Genomic DNA, 16,035 nt, shown 5'->3' on the forward strand with positions numbered 1-16,035 from the left:
ACTATCATCTGACTTTAGGTCAAATGACTCCAAGACTCCATCCTTTTGGAGTTGGCCTATGCGTTTCTTGCTTATATGTCCAAGACGACAATGCCATAATGATGCTTTATCCAAGTTATTATTATTAAGAGAATCAATACACAAAACATTATTTCCTAAGTTATCAACCACAGATACGGTTTCATACACACCATCACAAGGTAATGCTTTAAAATAAAGAATAATATTAAAGAAAGCATTAATCGAACCAACTACATTATCAAATGAAAATGTAAAACCTTGTTTATACAATGCATGAAAGGAAATAATATTTCTTGCCATTTCTGGATAATAACAACATTTATTCAAATCTAAACTAAACCCACTACTTAGCGATAAAGTATAAACTCCAATCTTGGTAACAGGTGAAGCTTTCCTGTTTCCCATGATCAAGTTTATTCTTCCTTGCTCCACATTCTCACTTCTTCTTAGTCCCTGCAAATCATAACAAATATGAATACCACAACCGGTGTCAAGGACCCATGAGTTAGAATGGGGTGAGTTATTAGATAAGATAGTGTAAATACCTGCATGGTTGGGTTTGACTTTCCCATCCTTCACATCTTGCTGGTACTTTGGGCAGTTCCGCTTCCAATGTGCTTTTTCATGGCAATAGAAGCATTCAGCCTCTTTTGGGTCAGAAGTAGGAGTGATGAAACCTTTCTTGGTTCCACTTGAAGAAGATCCATCAAGGGTCCTAGTCTTGGTACCCTTCGAAGAACTCTTTCTCTTCTTCCCTCGTCCTTTCCCGATTGCCAAGACAGGGGCGGAGTTGGTAGGAGTAGGAGTAGTCATAACCGCCTTACCCTTAAGACCACTTTCCGCGGTCTTTAAGAGTCCTTGAAGTTTGCTGAGAGTGACCTCGTCCTTGTTCATGTGGTATGTCATGTGGAATTGATCAAAAAATGAAGGTAAGGAGTGCAAAATGATATCTATTGCTAGCTCCTCGGAGAAGTTCACATTAAGCTTCAGCAAGCGGTCCACAAACCTTTGCATTTTCTGCATGTGGCCCATGATGGGTTCACCATCCTTCATTCGGGTTGTTATCATGGAGGAGATGATTTCATACCTCTCTTGTCTTGCACTTTAATGGTATCTTTCCATCAAATCTTGGTGCATTTCAAAAGGGTAGAAGTCCTCGTAGGACTTTTGGAGGTCGGCTGTCATAGTGGCCATCATGATGCATGCCACCTTGGTGGCATCCCTTTCATGTGCCCTAAAGTCAGCGATCTCTTGAGGAGTAGCAACTGTCTCATCAATCTCCTTAAGCTCCTTATCGAGGACATATTCCTTGTCCTCGTAGCGGGTAATCATTCGGATGTTTCTGATCCATTCATTAAAGTTGGATCCATCAAAAGTGACTTTCCCACACAAGTTCATTAGAGAAAAGGAGCCATTAGGATTAGAGCCAGAAGCAGCAGTGTTTGCAGACATCTGAAAAGAAGAAAAGTTTAGTTTAGAAATAGAGATAGTCCTTAATAAAACACCCAAATGTAGTATTAAGGCTAGGACCCAATCACAATATATTATACTTAGAAGAGGTATGCCGTAATCTAAGTAATATCATATTTGAAAGGTAAGTGAATGACGATTCACCAATTTCCACCAAAGACGAAATATTAAAAAATATTTAATTTGGTTCTTAGAAACTCCTAGATTCTTTTGAGATTTAATGAACTTTTCAAAGGCATGTTTCAATCTCGAGTGTGCCCTCCAAGTTTTGTGACTGGGATGCCGAGGATCACAAAACGAGGTGTGAAGTAACCATGCAAATTACTTGGTACCCTTAATGTATTACCCCTCAATCGATGTGCCGGTTAACCACACACGCTCCATCGATACTATGATAAACATTAATTCACCCTTTACCTACCTTGTTAAGTTCAAGTTAATGTGCCGGTTAACCACAGACGCTCCACTAACGACTTAAACAAAGTGTAAAGTGTAATTTCATGGATTAGCACCTTATTCACATTTTTCCTAAAGTAACTAAGATTGGGAATTTAATAAAACATTTAGTTACTTTATAATTATCATTATACTTTTAATGAGAATTTATAAGTCCTTGTCCTACCCGTTCGGCTAACGACCCTCCACCAGTCAAGCAAGCGGTGGGTGAGAGTGGACACCCATTAAGTTGTCATTTTATAGGCAACAACCTTATACCGACCTTATAGACTGACTTCGTGAATGAGGCGTACTAGCGGTAAGACGACTTTGATCTTATACATACATATATATATATATATATATATATATATATATATATATATATATATTATTGACTTATAATATTATAAAGTATAAGGGTTGAATTTTAACTTTTAAAATTCTAAGGGTTGGAACTGAAGTTTTAATCAAGACTTTACTTGTTCCAAAACTTGAGGGCAAGTTTTGTAAACTTTCAAAAAAATTCATTTCTTGTAACTTATGAGTTAATTAGAGTATTAAAAATGGAGACTCTTCATTTTTATAACCCATGTGTTCTTTTAATGGTTTTAAAAACAAGGTGACTTTTGGTTTTCCATAACTTGAGGACAAGTTATGGACTCCATTAAAACACATAATGATCATGAATTAATCTACCACATAGGTTACAAATAATTCCTATGATCATCTAAACATCATAAGAACAAGAAAATGAATATAAACACTTTCAAGAATAAAAAATTACACTTAAAAAAACTTGTAATTTTGATAATTGTAATTGTAAATGGATTAGCATAAACATTACACCATCTAAAACATGTTTTTCAAGTACCAAAACAATTTAGGGTAATGTTTCTAGTCCATTTCCAGCAACAAAAATCGAAATTATGAAAACTGCAGCCTCTACTCGTCGAGTGCATGAACTGACTCGACGAGTAGCTTGCATTTGGTCATGGACTCGGCGAGTTCATACGGGCAGAAAGCAGAAAACTCGATTTTTCAAGCAGTTTGCACAAAAATCGAACAAGCAAGCCTAGGCTCTGATACCACTGATGAGATTTGAGCATTCTAACACTTCCTAAGTGTACATGCAACCCTAATAACCTTGGATCTATGTTTGTATAATAATCATGCAAAGTTGTTTTTCCAAGGTTATGAACCTATCTAGCATACATGGGGTACAATTCTCTTTGTATAAAAGATAGAACTACATACCTTGTTGTTAAAAGTGTTCATTGAAACCTTATGAGCCTAGCACCTCAAGTGTGATGCCTCAAATGCTTCACACAACACCAAATGCAAAGAATAAACTTGATAGAATACTCTAACACATGCAAAATCGGCCAAGCCCTCTTGTTTCTTTTGTGTAACCGATTTTGGGGAGAGTTACATTGCTTATATAGTGTGTAGCATTAGGTAAACCCTAATGTTCCATGACTCTTCATTTCTTGATCCATGGGTTAACTCCATGGAGCATCTTATGGGTGGAACCCAACTTGATAATCCATGGAGCATATTAGTCCACTATATAAGATATGGAAGATTTACTTAATCTACCCATATATCTAATTAGTTATCTTTTGATCACTTAATTAATTATAAATTAATTCTTGATCAAACTAATTAAATAATATTATTAATATATTAGAACTTATAATATATTAATAAACCATATGTGTTATTTCTCTCATTTAGTTTATCCAATTGCATGGTGCCATGCAACCCAAATGGACCATGTCGGGTCGGGTCAAGTATTTACCATAAATAGTTATGGACTTAGACACCTTATCCAACAATGATATCTAGAACGGAGGATTATACGATCCCTTATCTGAAGGACAATTTGCTTATCAGAGTTGACAAAGAAGTATAAGAGCTACGATTGCTGATCGGATTCTGAAGACATATATGAGATATAGTTACTAGACTTATCCAAGTGGGAGACTGTTGGATTAGTGTCTAAGCCCGTAACTATATTTGGTATGTACTTGACCCGGTTGTGCATGGTCCTTTTGGGTTACCTTCTCCAAAGCAACTTGACAAGGTAATTTAAGGAGAGAGAGAGAGAATATTATGGTTTATTAATATATTATAAGAATAATATATTATAGGAGAAATCATATTTATTTAATTAGTATTAGTCATAAATTAATTAGGAATTAATTTGGTGACTAAAATAGATTAATTGGATCAAGGGGTATAAACTGTCAAATATATGATAGTTGAGTTTTGGGCTGGGAAACCTAATGGACTAAGGGGGGAACGAAATTATGATGGGGATCCATCATATTTTCGTCCAAAGGCCCTAATCTAGAAGGTTCTATGGGCTGCTTGGTGATTAAGCTGTCCATTAGGGTTTAGACTGAAACCTTAGCAGCCAACAGTATAAATAAGACCCCTAGGCTATGGAAATTGGCTACACTTGATTCCAAGAGAACCCTAGGGCCGATTTTAGCATCTCTCATCCTCTCTCATATCGCCTTCTTGCTTGTGGGGTTTGTGAACCATTAGAGGAGTTACAATTGTGACTCTAAGCTCAAGATCAAGAAGATAACAAGGATTTCAAGCTACTTGAAAGAGGTAAAACACTTAGATCTGTTTTCTTAATGATAATTTTGAATTATATATGATAGATCTAGGTTTGTAAGTCTTGGATTCAAAGCATGTACAATAGAGAAACCTAGATTCAAGCATTAGGGTTTGTATGAGCACATAGGATTGTTCTTATGCATAAAATCCATCAGTTTAATCATGAGAATTATATGTTTTGAACTTTGCTCATCATATAAAGAGTTCATGATTTTAGTCAACAACCTAGGTCTGAAGTCTTGAAAAGAAAGCTTTTCTGGTAAAGACCGGAAGGTGTTCTTATCTTTCACATTTTATTTTTCTTGTGGCACCTCATTTTCCTCTCATTCTTCAAAACCCATGAAATGTTTACATTTCATTTTTCCTCATTATAATCTAATTAAATATTATAAAAACTGAAGAAGAAAAAAACAAATACCATTTTTAGATGTTGGCTAATAAGAGAGGGGGGGGAGGGGGGAGCTATCCCGCGCACGGAAACTCATCACCTAAAGCGCACCTAGGGTGCGGTGTTCCCTGGTGCGGTTCTTGTCCAAGTCAGCACCCTATTATGTGCGATTTTTGTCATAGTCAGCACCCCACTATGTACTGTTCTTTATACACCTTGTGGCCTAAGATAAACTTCTCTTTGGTGGCAGAAAGCTCTCCTAGTAAGAGAAAACTCTCTTTTGTTACATAAAGCTCTTATGGTGAGAGAATGTTCTCTTTGGTGGTAGAAAACTCTCCTAGTGAGAGAAAGTAATGTTGGAGCTGAGAATGTGTTGGTATGGATCTTTTGGGGAGTTGTTGACTGTCTTATGATACATGGCATGTGGTCATACACATCCCTCAACATTGAAATTTTTGTAAGAAGTTGTATGGCTTTCTATGATGACAATTGTGACATCTTCTTCATAGGTTAATTATGGATGAGACTAACATATCAGAATTAAGGTTTCCCTTTCTTGTCTATAAATAGCCACACATCTCCATTAACATTCTTGGGCATAAATTTCAAGAGAGTAAATCATTGTAAGGTTGAGAACACATCTTTTGGAGTAGTTTGTAAGCAAGAAAGATTGTTTTGTTGTGAGAGCTCAAGTGAGGTGCAACATTTGTAAGTGATTGTAATTGTTCTTGAAAGGTTAATAAAACCATCTCTCTCTCTCTCTCTCTCTCTCTCTCTCTCTCTCTCTCTCTCGTTTGCCTACGGAGGTTGGTTACTTTGATTCATTAAGAAATACCTGAAATGTTTGCTTTAAGTTGCGTACAAAACCCCGGAAAAGAACATCCATTCATTTCTTTCTTCTCCGTCTTCAGAAACGACGTGAAAAATCCAGACTTGGAAATGGAAGGGCCAGTGGTGGGCATTTAGGAAAGTCGACTGAATCACGTTAAATATTGCCTTTAGTTTTTTATTTCAAAATTCAGAAATTTTATTCCGCAAATTTATCGAAATTTGGTTTATTGTTTTGTCTAAAATGTTTAACTTGTTATTTTCCAACAAACTTGTCACAATTATTATATTTATCTTTTTCAGCTTGGTTGTCCTAATATCATTTGTTGGTGACATTCATGAAAGAAGATTACCCTTAACAAAGATTATGCTTTAAATAAATATGCCACATTTCTCGACTATAGAGAAGTTAAAAATTACCAAATTACCCAAAGGGGATGAAATGGGAGCAAAATAGTTAAAACCATAATGTAATTTTAACCACAAAAGGATGAAAGAAGCTTACGGATATGCAAATATAACATTATTATCTTCCTAACATATATAAAAGCTAGTCTTTTAGATTCGCTTGTATTCACTAGGTTTTAGTTTTCTGCCATAAATAGAAAGCCTACACCATGAAATTTTGCACATTTCCACCAATTTATTCCATATCCTGTCGTCAGTATCTCTTTCTATTGCATTGATTCCTCTCCCAACTTCTTTGATGACTGCCTGCAAACGAGAAGATGAAGCAAATTAACACACATTTTTATGTTGTCAAATATGTAACATAATTTAACACTCAATTTGATAAAAATTTATTCAATTAATATAAACAAACGTCTCTCTACTTACAAAAATAGAAATTAAGTTGTCTTTTATTGATTGACCAAGTATAAAGTAAAATTTAAGAAGATACACATAATTAATATGCATTAATTCAACCCCCTTGAAGTATAAGTATCTTACATTGGGAATGAACTTAAGTCCAATTTTGATTTCCCCTTTGTAAGTTTCATCATCAAGAACCACATTGTATGGTTTTGGTGCCACTTCTATGAGTCCTTTCTCATTTCCTTCAACAAGTATTTCTTCAAGATAAATCCTAAAAAGAGATTAATTTGGAAAAGATATTCCAATCTCAATCAAATATTTTTATAAACATTAATTGCGATATATAGAAATTATTTATTTGTATATAGTATTGAAAAGATAGTTGGATGTGCATTTTCAAAATGACCATTATGACATTGAAGAACATGAAAATTAAAAGAATCATAATTAATATGATAATTAGTTGTAACATAAAAACTAAACTTAGAATTAATCACATAATTTTATATTTACCCTTACAAAAAAAGGTTTTGTTTGCATGTTTCTCACAATCCAAATCTTCAACTTCTAAAAGCATTACAAGATCAAATAATCTTATCTTTTTTCCCAATAAAACGTAAAGTTCCCAATAAAACGTAAAGGTGAATTGATCAATTATATATTCAGAACAAATATGTCAAAATTCTTAAAACTTTGTTCAGAAAGTAATTTTTTTAAGTGAACAATATATTGTAAAAAAACAATATATATATATATATATATATATATATATATATATATATATATATATATATATATATATATATATATATATATATATATATATATATGGGTGAGGTTCAATAGAGAACCATAATTAACCAATGAACCAATCTTTTTTTTCAACTTTTAGAACTTATTTTTTATCAAGAAAAAAAAAACTAAAAATACAGAAATTCATAACTTTTTATCCTTTTTCCAATGATATAAAATTCGATTTTTTTTACGTCAAATTCACAATGTGAATTTTTGAAAATTCACAACATGAATCCGAAAAATATTTTTCACATTCATAATGTTAATATATGAATTCAGATATTTTTGTCGATAACGAATAAGCTCTAAAAATTTAAAAAAAGATTTGGTTCCTTGAAGAACCAATAATTATGGTTCTCTATTGAACTTTTATATATATATATATATATATATATATATATATATATATATATATATATATATATATATATATATATATATATATATATATATATATATATATATATATATATATATATATATATATATATATATATATATATATATATGGGACAAAAATGAATGATTTGCATATATAATAAATAAGATATTACTTTGCTTCGCCAACAAATCCAGTATCATTTGCAAACAACTCTTTATCCATGATTCTCAATCTTAAATGTGTCAACTTCTGATATTCAGACATTGACAACTCAAAGTTGAATTTCTCGTTCCAAGAAACTTTGTGATGATCGCCCTTTGATGATTTGCTTTTATTCTGTTGAATCCCACATTCGATGATGACATAGTACTTTGGTTTACCTTTAAAAGTTATACATATATGTGAAATCAAATATTAGCTAGTGCGTGTAAAAGATATATAAACATCATTGTTAGCAACAAATCAAACATCCAAATTGGTGAGTAAAATGAAGTATACCAATGAGATTGGTGTGCCTAATGCCTTTTGCACTCTCAAGAAAAACCTCCAAGATCCCACCTTTCATGAGAAATATTATGTTAAGAATAGCTGTAATGAAAATGGGATGAGAAATTGAGAATATCGATCCTACCGTGTGTTTGAAAAAGCTAATATAAGATGTCAAAAATGATGTAATAAATATCTTAATTATGACTTGTAACTTATTAGTTATTAATGGTAAAACACCATCACAGAAAAAATATATTATTTAATGACATTAGTTCATTTTATGGTGTTTAAGTTAATAATGGATGTTAAGACAAATTTAATAAACGTATTCTAGAAATCAATATTTAATTATCTGTATGTATAATACAATCAAATAAAAAACCTTATTATTTATAAATTAGTTTATGTTATAGTTCAATATCTAATTTTCGATATCATAATCATACTAATCAAATAAGGATGACATAATGGTAGGGAAGTGATGGAGCCGCGGACCCAAAAGGAAGAATGGACTCCTCAAAGATGATATTCCATGATACGATAGTTTCGTTTAGGATGTTCTTCGAACCAGAATTGGATCAAACTAGATTGAAATCGAATAAACCGAAAAACATATACAATATGCTTAAGGATCAAAATGAACCGAAAAGGCCGAATAAATCGGATAGTTTGGTACTTTTTTTTTTTTTTTTAACTTAGGGGATGTTTGGTGCCTATCATAATTAACTTCAATCGACTCTTTTATATTTCTTATACACAAATATGATATATAAATAATTAATACTCAAAATTTACAACAATTACATCAAACATCTCGAAACCATTTAATATATTTCTTAATATACAAAAAAGTTGTATTTAAATGTAATACATTTGCGATTGAAAATTTTCAATCTCTCTCTCTCTCTCTCTCTCTCTCTCTCTCTCTATATATATATATATATATATATATATATATATATATATATATATATATATATATATATATATATATATTCATTTTTTCTAATGCAAAATAACATAAAAATTATTTGTATTTCTGCTGCTTAGTACTTATACATTGTGATAAAAGTAAATTTAAAAACCTATGATAGCTTATTTAGTCCGGTTCCTTTAGAACCGAATAAACATTTATTCGGGTAAACCAGACCGAAATACCTGAGAACCGGATTAGCCTAAAATACAAAACCGAAATCCGAAACGAATAGCTTATTTGATCCTAATTCAGTTCGGTTCCAATTTGGATCCGATTATGATTCAATTATTCGAACCAAACGCTCATCCCTAGTTTCGTTGGGGGAAAGGTCTAGAAAATGATACTCATGATGGTGAAAAGGGTACCCAAGAAAACCGCACATAATAGTGCTAGTGCGTACAATTTATTTATAAAGGTGTTGAGGTGTGTGTAACACATGCATCTGAAAACATTGAGATGAGTGTAAAACTGGTGTTTGTGAAAAAAAAAACCCCGATAAAACGGGTTATGTTTGTGGTCATATAGAGATCTTAACGAGATAGAGGTAGGGAGATGTGTATGAAACAAGAGGGTGCGAGTAACATTATTTATGCATTATTACATTTGTTCGCATTTATCATTTTGTTGTGAAGTGTGTGGATAAAAAAAACGGAAATTGACTTAGTAGGGTAGTTATATTTTCGTTTTGTTCACATTTAGCGGTAACTTCTTTTTTTCGTACACATGTAGACGATGAACTTATTGGAATTGTTCACATATGACCATTATGACCGACTGTAGCAAGTTACAGCTTACGTGGTGTATACGTGACAAAGATAATTACGCAAAAGGGTATTGAACTCTTGGTTTTGTTCACACCTAGGCAATTTTCTTTTTTTGTTCACATTCGACCATCCAACTAGTTGAAGTTGTTCACATTAAATCGGTAGTAGAAGTTGGGAAAATCGAAGGTTAGGTTTTAGAAATTAAAGTAATGTAACATTTCGTTTATTTAATAAACAAATAGATAAAAAATTGATGAACGAATAATAGCCCTAAAACCAATAATATTTAGCGGATAGTGGTTTCGGGGAGCCAAATGATACATTTTAGACTTTTGGGGGTCAAAGTGTAATTTCAGGATGTATTTTGTAAAGATTTTTAGAAGTTAGGTTGTGTTTGGTAGGTATTGGACTGGATTTGAAAGAGATTTCGGAAGGCAGGGGCTAAATCGTAAAATCCGGACTTGATTGTAAAGGGTTTCAGGAGGCAGGGTTGAAAAGGTAAAATATGGGCTGACTTTGAAAGAAAATGTAAAGGGAGGGACCATTTGTGACATTATGGCAATATGTTTCACTGTCGGGTATATAAAGCCAACGAAACCCTCACCCTAACTAATCCTCTACAACCATCACCCCCCCCCCCCTTTATACCTCCTTCTTCACTTCCGGTAGCCGCCACCACCATTGGAACCCTCCTCAGCCATTGATTGCATCACCGAATCCGACCACCGTGCCTTGTCCTACTGCCCGAGAGATCCATTGGTGACCAAATTTGGGGCGAGGAACGTCAACAGGAGGGCTGTGGAACCTCTTCAGCTGCCGCCCAGCCGAGATTGTCCGCTGCTGCATTGCCAAGCCCGCTGCCGCTGTCTCGCCACCTGATGCCGCCTATGATGTTGTACATGGCAGGAGAACCCCACCAAGACCAAAGTGTAACCTATGAACGAAGAAGAGCAGGTCGCGACCAGAACCTCTCGGTTAGACCAACCTCATCTTGCATCTCCGCCCTTCTCGAGGTGTTCGACGTCTTGTGTGCCGCTGCTGTTGCCGAGAATGACCTTTGGTCGCCGTTTGAATTTGTTCCAGCAAACTAGTCGTTAATTGGGGAAGTTTTGGTCTCATGTTGTGTTTGGATATGTGTGATGATGGACCCAAGGCGTCTTGTACAAGTGTTGTTGGCCGGAGATCGAGGAAAAGAACCACCATGGGCGCCAGCCATGGTGGCCACCGTTTTCTGCCACTTTTCGTCGCCACCAGCCACCATGGAGGGTGGCTGTGTACGTGTTTTTCCATGTGATTAGGTGTGTGTTGATGTATTGTGTTGTATATGGTTTTGTTTGGCTGGAACTCACAAGAACAACCACCACCACCACCATGTGCCACCGCCGGCTACCACTAGGGTGGTTGTATGTGTGTGTTTGTATTAATGTGTGTGTTATTCAGGTTTTGCTTTGTAATATTGTAACCGATGTGAAAATAATAAAAGAAACTCATAACCACCACCGTGAGGTGGTGGCCGCCGTTGACCACCACTACCCGACTTGGTAGTAGGTGATGTCCGCCTTATGAAACCCTAATGGGCCTTATGAGACCCTAGTGGGCCTTATGAGACCCTATTGGGCCTATTGTAGCCCTAATTGATCTAAGGACTTAATTTTGGGCCTATTGGGCTATGATTGGGTTGAAAACCCTAATGTTGGAATTATTGGTTTGGACTTATCGGGACCTGCATTTTGGACCACTGGAGTGAAGATATGACTCAAGCGGATTTCATTGTATGTTTGGACTTAATGGATTAAGCCCTTATGGTGTGGGCCAATGATGCATGATTCCTTAGGTTGGGCTAAACCCATGGATTATCCATGGAGGTTTAAACCCATGGATCCTAAGGAATATGGAAGGTCATGGCCATTAAGGCTTACATGGTGTAACCCTAATCTTGCCACACTATATAAGAAGCCTCATGGCTACCAAAATGGCACTTAAGTGGAATACTAGAGGGCTGGACGATTTTGGTGCAAGAAGATACTCTCTCAAAAGTCTCCTTTATCCAAAGGTGTGTTGTGATTCCATTTGAGGTGCAACACTTGGGGCACTAAGTTCTTAAAGGCCCAAGGCTACCAACTAAAACAAAAGGTATGTTATCTAACTAGAATTTGTAGTAAAGATACTCCATTGTATGCTAGTTAGGATGTTGCTTTGGAAATCAAATTTTGCATGTGTATTAGAGAAAACATAGATCCAAAGCATCTAGGGTTGCATATACACCATATGAGTGTTAGAATGCTCAAGACCCTTCAGTGGTATCGGAGCCTAGGTTTGTTTTCTTATATACTTGATGCTACTTGTTTTCAAAGCTTGAAAAATCGATTTTTTGTTGTCTAGACAGTAGACTCGCCGAGTCCACCCTATAAATTAACCAACTCACCGAGTCAGTTCATACACTCGATGAGTTGGTGCTCTTGGATGCAGAATTTCGAGTTTTAAGGCTGGAATTGGACTAGGATCATTACCCTAATCTGTTTTTGAACTTATAAACCTGTTTTTGATGTGGTAATGATCATGCTTATCCAATTTAAAAGATAATTGTCAAAGTTTCATGTTTTGTATTAGTTTATATGGTTAGGCTAATTACATGAAATTTATTTGATATGAATTTTTTTGTTCCTATGAGTTTAATTTAGATCATTGGCAAATTGTTTGATTTTGTAAGTTACATTAGTTGACCTAAATGTTTTGATGAATTCCATAACTTGTCCTCAAGTTATGGAAAATGAAAAGTTTTTCTTTTAAAGAGATCATTAAACGTATATGTTATGAACTTGAAGAGTTTTTTTTTTCCATAAATGTTTTTTATGAACTCCATAACTTGTCCTCAAGTTATGGATTTTCAAGAGTCTTTTCATTAAAACCTATATTAAACTCATAAGTTATGGATTCCCAAAGTTTTTGAATAACTCAAAACTTGCCCTCAAGTTTTGGAATTTGTAAATGTAAAAGTCTAACTTTTGAAACATTTAATTCCAAACCCTAGAATTTTAAAGTTTAAAAATTATATCCTTATACTATTATAATATTATAGGTTTAATATATATATATATATATATATATATATATATATATATATATATATATATATATATATATATATATAAGAACAAAGTCAGTCTTTCCGTTAGTAGGCCTCATTCACGAAGCCGGTCTATAAGGGGGGGTATAACTTTACTGCCTATAAAATGACAATTTAATGGGTGTCTACTCTCACCCACCGCTTCCTTGATTGGTGGAGGGTCGTTAGCCGAATGGATAGGATAAGACTCTAATTCTCCCTTCATTAAAAGTATAATGATAAATATGAAGTAACTAAACACTTATAAATTCCCAAATCTTAGTTACTTAGGAAAATGTGAATATGGTGCTAATCCATTAAATTGCACTTTGCACCTTGTTAAGTCATTAGTGGAGCGTGTGTGGTTAACCGTCACACTAATCTGGACTGACAGTGCATGGAAAAGGGTAGTTGGATGTTAATCATAGATCAATGGAGCGTGTGTGGTTAACCGGCACATTAATTAGGTGGTTGTGACATTGGGTGCACCAAGCTAATTTGCATGGTTATTCACACCTTGTTTGTGATCCTCAGCATCCCAGTCACAAACTTGAAGGGCACAATCGAGATTTAAACATGTCATTGAAAGTTTCAATGAATCTCGAAGGATCTAGGAATTTCAATTCACTTAAAACCTAAAATTCTTTTTTCGTTTTTCGTGATGGAAATTGGTAAATCATCATTTACCTACCTTCAAATATTTTGCAATTGGATTACAACATCCTTCTTCCAAATTGTAAAATATTGTGTTGGGTCCTAGCCTAAATATTTCATTTGGGTGTTATATTAAGGACTTAAATCAACTAACTTGAATTTCTCCCATTGTAGATGTCTAGTTTAGACAACTATGGTCTTCCCAAATCTTTTGGAACAACTTTCCTCTTGAATATGATGTTCCACGGTTGGATCGTGGAAGTCATACTTCACTTCCTCCACCTCCTCTAATAATTCTCCCTAACCCACGAGTTCAAATACTTGAAAAATTCAAGGTCACTCAATCCCTACTTGCAATGAAACATCAAGATGGAAGGCCTGTGTGTACTCACGTCTTGGAGATGAAGTCGCATATTGACAGACTGAGAGTATTGGGTGTCGTTGTCTCAAGGAAGTTGGCTATTGATTGGGTTCTTCAATCACTTCATGAGTCATATAGTGAGTTCATTAAGGACTCCTATGTGACAGACCACGACATGACCCTTATTGATCATACCTTTTTGCTTGTTGCTGCTGAATCAACAATGATGTGGCGCACTGGAAAAGCAAATTTGATTGAAAGATTTACTCCCCAAACTTCCATGGATATTGACAATGGAAACATTGGAAGTCCAGAAAAGATTTCTCTTTCCAAGGGAAAGAGAAAGGCTAAGTCTGAGATTGTCCCGTGTACCATTCCCAAAGAGTCTATATGTTTCTATTGCCAAGAGAAGGGACATTGGTTATGAAGCTGTCCCGACTACCTGAAAGATCCGAGAAATAGTAGAATCGAAAAGTTTGACTCTACTTCAGATAAGTCTACTATTTAACTCTATTAAGTTCCTTATTGTTTATTCTTAATACATGATGTGACGATGTTACATTTTGATGTTTTGTAGGATCATGCAAAGGGAAGGAAGCTTAAAGGAAGAGTATGTTGAATCTGATCGCGAAGATGGATTTCAACCGCATGGTCCGAAGATCAGATTTTTGAGTTGTTGCTTAGGAGTTATGATAGATTGCTAGGAAATATGTAATAACTTAGTTTTTATCTGTAATTGCATTGTAATGAAAAGTTTTTTCCGCATTTTATAAATAAATAAAATTTTGTTTTATTTTTATTATATCTCCTTGCAATAGCATTTGTGAAAATTGATGTTTGTATGTTTCAATGTTAGCAATATGAATTTGATTCTTTCGTTTGTGGTAGGTGTCGAGTATTTGCCAAATAAGGAAAGATTCTCATCACCCAAGTTTCAGTTGGACAGAAACTTGGAATCATGCAAGTTGTATTGTATGATGAATCAGAACTTTCATTTTTGGTAAATTAAGACTAATTCCTTGTTCACATGTATATGTAAGTCAAGTGAAGGACTAGGGGATCAGGTACACTGGGTGTGCGTTGGTCAATATCCACCACAAAGATCGATAAGACTATTCGTCATGATTTACTAAAGTTTAGTAAACATGGTTATGCTTACAAGTTTAAATATAATTCTGAAACATTGGAAAAGGTTCAATGTATGGCAAAACGAATGAAAAAAGTCAAATTAGGCAGAAAAGTAAAAGTTTCTCCAATCTGAAAAGATGGGAGAGTACTTTAGTATCGTGTTTTATGATCATATTCAAGTTTATGGAAAAACCATATCGCAGTTGATCCTCTAAAGACATCTTAGTGCATTTGTATGACTAATAAGAGGAATCGTGAATTGTTGAAATAGTTTAAATAAAGAAGATGAGTCATACTTCGTTCCCAAAACAAGTCTTAGAGTAATACTCCAAGATTGTAACCTTGAGTGACATGATCTTAAGAAAGGTTTAAAACACTTATCAAATGTAGAGTAACAGTTTTCTACTCTTGTACACTTGAAACTGGTAAATTGTGATGTTTTAGATACAACAAAGACCAACTAAGGCCAATCGTGTGAAGTGCTTATCTTGATTAGAATCCGCACTAGCTCTTGAATATTGGTTTGTCAAGTAATGCTCCTTGACAAAGTGAATCATATATGTCAATAGGTCAGTGGGAGTCTTCAAGATCTTGACAAGTTTCAAAAACTAATCAAGAATAAACCTATTGTTAAACACTAGCACACGACTTGAGGTTTGTGACCTATCGTGTTGACATATTCTTGTTTTTGTGCCCATTCCAGTTAAAGTTGACTATGCATGTGAGTTCTGAGAGTTCTCAATTGATTTCATAACAACCTGGAAGCAATGGTAGACCCTTGTGCTGCCAGG

The sequence above is a fragment of the Lactuca sativa genome, chromosome 7 (assembly GCF_002870075.4).
Source record: "Lactuca sativa cultivar Salinas chromosome 7, Lsat_Salinas_v11, whole genome shotgun sequence".
Taxonomy (NCBI): Eukaryota; Viridiplantae; Streptophyta; class Magnoliopsida; order Asterales; family Asteraceae; genus Lactuca; species Lactuca sativa.